The sequence below is a fragment of the Oncorhynchus gorbuscha genome, linkage group LG22, assembly GCF_021184085.1.
Source record: "Oncorhynchus gorbuscha isolate QuinsamMale2020 ecotype Even-year linkage group LG22, OgorEven_v1.0, whole genome shotgun sequence".
NCBI lineage: Eukaryota > Metazoa > Chordata > Actinopteri > Salmoniformes > Salmonidae > Oncorhynchus > Oncorhynchus gorbuscha.
This window is the reverse complement of record NC_060194.1, coordinates 29,956,633-29,966,139: the sequence shown is the minus strand read 5'-3', so window position 1 is coordinate 29,966,139 and position 9,507 is coordinate 29,956,633.

The following is a 9,507-nucleotide window of genomic DNA, read 5'->3' as shown; positions in this document are numbered from 1 at the left end:
GGATATCGTCAAGATAGACAAAAACAAAGATGTTCAGCATGTCTCTCAGAACATCATTAACTAATGCCTGAAAAACAGCTGGCGCATTGGCGAGACCAAACGGCAGAACCCGGTACTCAAAATGCCCTAACGGAGTGTTAAACGCCGTTTTCCACTCGTCCCCCTCTCTGATGCGCACGAGATGGTAAGCGTTACGAAGGTCCAACTTAGTAAAGCACCTGGCTCCCTGCAGAATCTCGAAGGCTGATGACATAAGGGGAAGCGGATAACGATTCTTAACCGTTATGTCATTCAGCCCTCGATAATCCACGCAGGGCGCAGAGTACCGTCCTTCTTCTTAACAAAAAGAACCCCGCCCGGCCGGAGAGGAAGAAGGCACTATGGTACCGGCGTCAAGAGACACAGACAAATAATCCTCGAGAGCCTTACGTTCGGGAGCCGACAGAGAGTATAGTCTACCCCGAGAAGGAGTGGTCCCCGGAAGGAGATCAATACTACAATCATACGACCGGTGAGGAGGAAGGGAGTTGGCTCGGGACCGACTGAAGACCGTGCGCAGATCATGATATTCCTCCGGCACTCCTGTCAAATCGCCAGGTTCCTCCTGAGAAGTAGGGACAGAAGAAACGGGAGGGATGGCAGACATTAAACACTTCACATGACAAGAAACGTTCCAGGATAGGATAGAATTACTAGACCAATTAATAGAAGGATTATGACATACTAGCCAGGGATGACCCAAAACAACAGGTGTAAACGGTGAACGAAAAATCAAAAAAGAAATAGTCTCACTGTGGTTACCAGATACTGTGAGGGTTAAAGGTAGTGTCTCAAATCTGATACTGGGAAGATGACTACCATCTAAGGCGAACATGGGCGTAGGCTTATCTAACTCTCTGAAAGGAATGTCATGTTTCCGAACCCATGCTTCGTCCATGAAACAACCCTCAGCCCCAGAGTCTATCAAGGCACTACATGTAGCACCCGAACCGGTCCAGCGTAGATGGACCGACAAAGTAGTACAGGATCTTGATGGAGAGACTTGAGTAGTTGCGCTCACCTGTAGCCCTCCGCTTACAGATGAGCTCTGGCCTTTTACTGGACATGAATTAACAAAATGTCCAGCAACTCCGCAATAGAGGCACAGGCGGTTGGTGATCCTCCGTTCCCTCTCCTTAGTCGAGATGCGAATCCCTCCCAGCTGCATGGGCTCAGACTCTGAGCCAGAGGAGGGAGATGGTTGCGATGCGGAGCAGGGAAACACCGTTGATGCGAGCTCTCTTCCACGAGCCCGGTGACGAAGATCTACCCGTCGTTCTATGCGGATGGCGAGAGCAATCAAAGAGTCCACATCTGAAGGAACCTCCCGGGAGAGAATCTCATCCTTAACCACTGCGTGGAGTCCCTCCAGAAAACGAGCGAGCAGCGCCGGCTCGTTCCACTCACTAGAGGCAGCAAGAGTGCGAAACTCAATAGAATAATCCGTTATGGACCGTTCACCTTGGCATAAGGAAGCCAGGGCCCTAGAAGCCTCCCTACCAAAAACTGAACGGTCAAAAACCCGAATCATCTCCTCTTTAAAGTTCTGGAACTTGTTAGAGCAATCAGCCCTTGCCTCCCAGATAGCTGTGCCCCATTCTCGAGCCCGGCCAGTAAGGAGTGAAATGACGTAAGCAACCCGAGCTCTCTCTAGAGTATGTGTTGGGTTGGAGAGAGAACACAATCTCACACTGCGTGAGAAAGGAGCGGCACTCAGTGGGCTGCCCGGAGTAGCAAGGTGGGTTATTAACCCTAGGTTCTGGAGGCTCGACAGGCCAGGAAGTAACAGGTGGCACGAGACGTAGACTCTGGAACTGTCCAGAGAGGTCGGAAACCTGAGCGGCCAGGTTCTCCACGGCATGGCGAGCAGCAGACAATTCCTGCTCGTGTCTGCCGAGCATGGCTCCTTGGATCTCGACGGCAGTGTAACGAGCGTCTGAAGTCGCTGGGTCCATTCCTTGGTCGGTTCCTTCTGTCATGCAGGTGAAAGAGGACCCAAAAGCGACTTGGCGAAAACAGAGTCTTTAATCCAGTAAAGTGAATACAAACAAAAAAACACAACTTTCACTCGAAATGACGAGGACTAACTGGAGACTCGATCTTGAACAGCAGGTGAACAGCAGGTTGCCTCGGGAAGGCACTCGAACCAGACAGACTCAGACACCTGCTCACCACGCAGCATCTGAGGAAAACACGACACGACAGGGCGATACACAATCACAGCACGGTGAATTCTAAACAAGGAACCGACAGGACAGGAACGGAACACAAAGGAAGAAATAGGGACTCTAATCAGGGGAAAGGATCGGGAACAGGTGTGGGAAGACTAAATGATTGATTAGGGGAATAGGAACAGCTGGGAGCAGGAACGGAACGATAGAGAGAAGAGAGAGCGAGAGAGTGAGAGAGGGAGGGGGAGAGAGAGGGATAGAAAGAGGGAAAGAACCTAATAAGACCAGCAGAGGGAAACGAATAGAATGGGAAGCACAGGGACAAGACAAGATAATAAATGACAAAACATGACAGGAACTCCAACTTTTCATTGGGTTCTCCAACTACTATCGCCGGTTCATTCAGAACTTCAGTTCTACTGCCGCTCCCCTAACTGCCCTTACCAGCCAAAAGACCCTGACCCTTCAATGGACTGAAACCGCCCTGACTGCGTTCAACATCTTGAAACACCTCTTCACCTCAGCTCCTGTCCTTCGCCAACCTGATCCGACCCTTCCTTTCACCCTTGAGGTGGAAGCCTCTGGAGTAGGAGCCATACTCTCTCAGCGGGTGGGAACACCTCCCAAATCACATCCCTGTGCCTTCTTCTCCAGGAAGTTATTCCCAGCTTAGAGGAATTACGATGTGGGGAACTGCACTTCTCACCATCAAGCTGGCCCTCGAGGAGTGGCGCCACTGGTTGGAGGAAGCACAACATTTCTTTCTCATCCTAATAGATCATTGTAATCTGGAATATATCAGATGGGCCAACAGATTAAACTCCAGAGAATCCTGCTGGTCTCTTCACACACTTCCATTTTCATGTTACTTACATCCTTGAAAAGAAAAAAAGTAAAAGCTGACGATCTCTCCTGCCAGTTTGACCTTCCGACCAGTAACTCCGACCCTACACCCATTCTTCCTCCCTCTTGCGTTATGGAACTGGTACAGTGGGAGGTTCACTCTGCCATACAAGAAGCCCTAACCTCAGACCCAGCTCCTCTTGAGACACCAGCTGGGAAGAGTTATGTACCAGCAGCTGTTAGACCTCAACTGATGTAATGGTGTCACACGTCCTTGGGGTCAGGACATCTGGGCATTACACAAACCACCAAATTTCTCGCCGGAGGTTCTGGTGGTCCTCACTGGCATCTGACGTAAAGGATTATATACTCTCCTGCCCAGTCTGTGCCCAAACCAAAAGTCCTTGTCATCTCCCTTCCGGGAAGCAACTTTTGCCAACCACTCACAGACTCTGGCCCCACATTTCTGTTGACCTCATCACAGACCTTCCTGAATCCTCTATCAACACCACCGTCCTTGTCATAGTAGACTGTTTTTCAAAAATGTGTCTGGTTCCTCTAACGCCATGGAATTGTCTGAGCGTATGTTCCAGCAGTTGTTCTGTATGGGATTCCGGAGGACATCGTCTCTGACCGCGGGCCCCAGTTTGTCTCCCAGTTGTGGCGAGCCTTCTGTGACCGACTGGGGGTCACCCTCAGCCTCTCCTCAAGGTACCACCCCAGAACAATGGGCAGACGGAACGCGTGAACCAAAAAATGGGGAAATACCTCTGCCAACAACGTTCTGCCTCTCCACACAGCTGGAGTCGGTATATGGCCTGGGCTGAATACGCTCAGAACTCACTCATGCACTCATCCCTCCACCTTACTCTGTTTCAGTGTTTCCTTGGTTACCAACCCCCCATGTTTCCCTGGGAGGAGGAGCCTGGTACTGTCCCAGCTGTCAACAACTGGTTTTGGCATAGTGAGCTGGTATGGGAGACCACTCACCGGAATCTGCAGGAAGCCTCTAATACCTAAAAACGCTTATCCGACAGACGCTGCCGACCTACGCCACTCTTTCACCCCGGACAACGTGTGTGGCTCTGCCTCCTCTGCAAAATGTTCTGTCCTTGCTTCATTGGTCCCTTTAAGATATCGCATCAACCCTGTCACGTACCGCCTCCAGTTACACCGTCAGTATAAAATATCCTCGTCCTTCCACTTGTCCCTGTTTAAAATTGATCACCTTCAGTCCTCTTCATCCTCCAATCTTTACCCACAGTGCGCCCCCCACCATTAGATGTCGTAGGGGAACCTGCCTATGACATACCGGCCATCCTTGATTCCAAACACCTGATGGGTCGCATCCACTATCTAGTGGGCCTGAAGACCAGTCCTGGGTCCCTGACCAGGACATCCCTGACCCAGAAATGATTCAGACATTTCACCATAATCGTCCCGCTCCCCGACCTCGGGGTCGACTGACTAGACCCACTGGACATCAGCCTCAACTCAGACAGTTGGGTCAGTCTACGAACTCGTCAAACCAGCCTGCCGGACCTCGCCCCCGAGGTAGGCGTCCGCCTCTGCTCCTTTGCCCGCTCCAGCCTCCGGTGCCGTTGGGTTGTCAGGAACCTCCCTGGGGGGGAACTGTAAGGTTCTGCTTTTCTTAGTCAGCCGTGTGTTTTTCTTTGTTCTGGAACGTAGGCCTGTCTTTCCTTTTTGTTCATTTTCACCTGTGTTCGTTTCTCACCTGCTCCCTATTTAGTTCAGTTCTTTCTGTTTGTGTGGTTGAGGTATTGTTTGTTTTTGACTGCCTACCTTTGTTTGGCCATTGCCTTCTGTGAAGGCTTAATTAACACCTGCTGCGCTCTATGCGTGAATCTACACCTTTTTTCTACTTGAGTATTTAGGGAGATGCAGACAAATTCATCCATGCTTCTGTCACTTCTAGGTTAGACTACTGCAATGCTCTACTTTCCGGCTACCCGGATAAAGCACTAAATAAACTTCAGTTGGTGCTAAACACGGCTGCTAGAATCTTGACGAGAACCACGTTTTTCAAATCATATTACTCCAGTGCTAGCCTCTCTACACTGACTTCCTGTTAAGGAAAGGCTGATTTCAAGATTTTACTGCTAACCTACAAAGCATTGCATGGGCTTGCGCCTACCCATCTTTCCGATTTGGTCCTGCTGTACATGCAAAAGCTACGGTCACAAGACGCAGACCTCCTTACTGTCCCTGGAATTTCTAAGCAAACAGCTGGAGTCAGGGTTTTCTCCTATAGAGCTCACTTTTTATGGAATGGTCTGCCTATCCATGTGAGACGCAGACTCTGTCTCAACCATTAAGTCTTTAATGAAGACTTATCTCTTAAGTAGTTCCTATGATTGAGTGTAGTCTGACTCAGGAGTGCGAAGGTGAACTGAAAGGCACTGGAGCAACAAACAACCCTTGCTGTCTCTGCCTGGCCGGTTCCCCTCTCTCAACTGGGATTCTCTGCCTCTAACCATATTACATAGGCTGAGTCACTAGCTTACTGGTGCTCTTCCATGCCATCCCTAGTAGGGGTGCGTCACTTGAGTGGGTTGAGTTACTAATGTGTTCTTCCTGTCCGGGTTGCCCCCCCCCCCCACTTGGGTTGTGCTGTGGGGGAGATCTTCATGGGCTATACTCGGCCTTGTCTCAGGATGGTAAGTTGGTGGTTGAAGATATCCCTCTAGTGATGTGGGGGCTGTGCTTTGGAAAAGTGGTTGGGGTTATAACCTGCCTGTTTGGCCCTGTCCGGGGGTATCGTCGGATGGGGACACAGAGTCTCCTGACCCGTCCTGTCTCAGCCTCCAGTATTTATGCTGCAGTAGTTTTTGTGTCGGGGGGCTAGGGTCAGTCTGCTATATCTGGAGTATTTATCCTGTTTTATCCGGTGTCCTGTGTGAATATAAGTATGCTTTCTTTTTCTTTCTTTCTTTCTCTCGGAGGACCTAAGCCCTAGAACCATGCCTCAGGACTACCTGGCCTGATGACTCGTTGCTGTCCCCAGTCCACCTGGCCGTGCTGCTGCTCAAGTTTCAACTGTTCTTCTTGCTGCTATGAAACCCTGACCTGTTCCCGGACATGCTACCTGTCCCAGACCTGCTGTTTTCAACTCTCTAGAGACAGCAGGAGCGGTAGAGATACTCTGAATGATCGGCTATGAAAAACCAACTGACATTTACTCCTGAGGAGCTGACCTGTTGCACCCTCGACAACCACTTTGACTATTATTATTATTTGACCCTGCTGGTCATCTATGAACGTTTGAACATCTTGGCCATGTTCTGTGGTAATTTTCCACCTGGCACAGCCAGAAGAGGACGGGCCTCCCCTCATAGCCTGGCTCCTCTCTAGGTTTCTTCCTAGATTTTGGCCTTCCTATGGAGTTTTTCCTAGCCACTGTGCTTCTACACCTGCATTGCTTGCTGTTTGGGGGTTTTAGGCTGGGTTACTGCACAACACTTTGTGACATCAGCTGATGTTTTATTTTATTTTATTTCACCTTTATTTAACCAGGTAGGCTAGTTGAGAACAAGTTCTCATTTGCAACTGCGACCTGGCCAAGATAAAGCATAGCAGTGTGAACAGACAATACAGAGTTACACATGGAGTAAACAATTAACAAGTCAATAACACAGTAGAAAAAAAGGGAGTCTATATACATTGTGTGCAAAAGGCATGAGGAGGTAGGCGAATAATTACAATTTTGCAGATTAACACTGGAGTGATAAATGATCAGATGGTCATGTACAGGTAGAGATATTGGTGTGCAAAAGAGCAGAAAAGTAAATAAATAAAAACAGTATGGGGATGAGGTAGGTAAAAATGGGTGGGCTATTTACCGATAGACTATGTACAGCTGCAGCAATCGGTTAGCTGCTCAGATAGCAGATGTTTGAAGTTGGTGAGGGAGATAAAAGGCTCCAACTTCAGCAATTTTTTTTTGCAATTCGTTCCAGTCACAGGCAGCAGAGAACTGGAACGAAAGGCGGCCAAATGAGGTGTTGGCTTTAGGGATGATCAGTGAGATATACCTGCTGGAGTGCGTGCTACCGGTGGGTGTTGCCATCGTGACCAGTGAACTGGGATAAGGCGGAGCTTTACCTAGCATGGACTTGTAGATGACCTGGAGCCAGTGGGTCTGGCGACGAATATGTAAGAAGGGCTTTATAAATTAATTTGATTTTACATTCATTACAGTGCATTAGATCCATGAACACACTCAAACCCCCTCTCCTCATCCCAGAATTATTGCTTTGGATTACTGATTTAATGAACTACAAAATCGATCAAAACAGTCATAAATACAATTTCAGTGTACCCACATCTTCAGTTCCACTGTACCAGCCGATGTAATTACTATGAAAATAGTGGTCACACTTGGATTGACTCTATCTTCCTCCATCCCACCGTGACGTCCCTAGGCTACGACTCTTCTCACTGATGGTGTTATTTTCTCAGTCTGAGACACACAGGCGCACTCACACACAGTCTTGCACACCCGCACACACACACTCGCATGCACACTGTTAGTCTACACCTGTTGTTTACGAAGCATGTGAACAAATACTATTTTATTTGTCACTCTCTCTGGTTTTCTGTCTGTCCGGTGGAGGCCAAGGTGCAACATGCACACGCCCCCTCCTGACTCGTCTTTGCATGCGAATGTGTAGGGTCATTTGAATAATCCTCAAATGACCCGACACCTCTGTGGGAATGAAATGTGGTTGCGTGTGCATTTGTGACCATGCGTATGTGTGCATCAGAGCCAGTAAACTGACACAGCGCAGTGCATGACTGATCAAAGTGTGCTTGAATAATGTCTACTTTCCATTTGAATAGCTTTTCCACTTGTCTGTAAGGCAAAGAATTAGGGGAGCGAAGTTGCACTTTGTCCCTAATCCTCCCCTCATCGTTTCCTCCTGTCTGCTTTTTGCTTTACCCTCTCCTGTGAATGTCAAACACTTACGGAATTTAACATTTAGAATGATCTTTTCATTATCACTTTAACCAAGCTGTCTGAAACCATTTTAAAAAATTTAGGCCAGGGGAGAACCGTGAGGGCCTTCTACGTCTTCAGAGAAGGCCTAAGGACTTATAAAATAATAGTTTTTAATTATGAACGTCGTTTGAATTTATATTTCATCTTCAATACGATTTCAATTGTATTCTAATTTTACTTTTAAATGATATTCTGATTAAATCTCTTCGATTAGTGTTGGAAAGGGTTAACACTGAAAATATATATGTTTTTACATACATTCATACAGTTTCTTTACTGTGTCCAGTTTGCTAATTATCCCCGAAATGAAAGCTAGACAGTCTAGATGGAATGTTTTTCATCACATCTTGACAGTGAGGAAATAACAAATTGTCAATGTGGCCCTCAGGACATTGTTGAAGACCGAATGCAGCCCCTGTGAGAGTTTGTTTGACACCCCTGAGCTTTATAAAAGGCATGTGCCATTCAATTTACAAGGGCCTTCTCGAAGGCCAAAATAGCGAGCAAGTAGTTTTCCGACAGTCTAGCTAGCCAGCTTTTATTGTAAGCTAGTAAAAAGTGTGTAGCGCCTGCAGCAGCTGTTATCGATAAAGATGTTGCTAATTTGTTAGATTCGCCCTTTTCAAGATGAACTTTAAACAAATTAAGTTTCAAATGATTATCATCTGGTGAGTGGAACCGTGTTTTTTTATTGCAGCTTGATTGCTGTTGGAACCTATCTCTTAGGAAATAGATTGTGTTTTGAACATGGTTCCACTTAAACTTTAGATCACCGGTTAGGCTACTTTATGTGCTGAATGTGAAAAATATGTTTGCAAATGGAAGTAATAATTTCACATTTCAATTGGGAAATGCTTAGTCTAATGGTTGTGTTTTTGTTTTCTTATGTGATTGGGACCTACTGGCTTATTATGTCTGAGTGAATGGGCTACTTATCTTTCAACTTCATGCTGTGTGTGACTGCTGTCTTTCTATCGACCCTATGTGTTTTACAAAAAGTCTGCTCTCCTACATGGTGATAGTGATGGCATTAGGCTGCCATAGGTTGTGTAAGCTGTGTGGTTGTTGTTGCTGGTAGCATTATCCGTGCGGGTGCTGTGTCTGTGAGTGGAAGCCAGTAGCATGGCTCAGCCTCAGGCCTTTTTTATTCAGTTGGGCGCATTAAGTGATGTTATGTTCCTGTTATTTTACTTGATTTTTGAGTTTGGTACAATGTGTTGGAAGATTTTATTTTTTTGTTCTAGGTAGAACCATTTGGGGTTCCATGTGGAACCCTCTGTGGAAAGGGTTCTAAGTGGGACCCAAAACGGTTATTCTTGGAACCAAAAGGGTTCTACCAGGAACCAACAAAGGTATTTCAAAGGGTTCTCCTATTGGGACAGCCAAACAACACTTTTAGGTTCTAGAAATGAAGGTGCTATCTAAGAGTGTAGG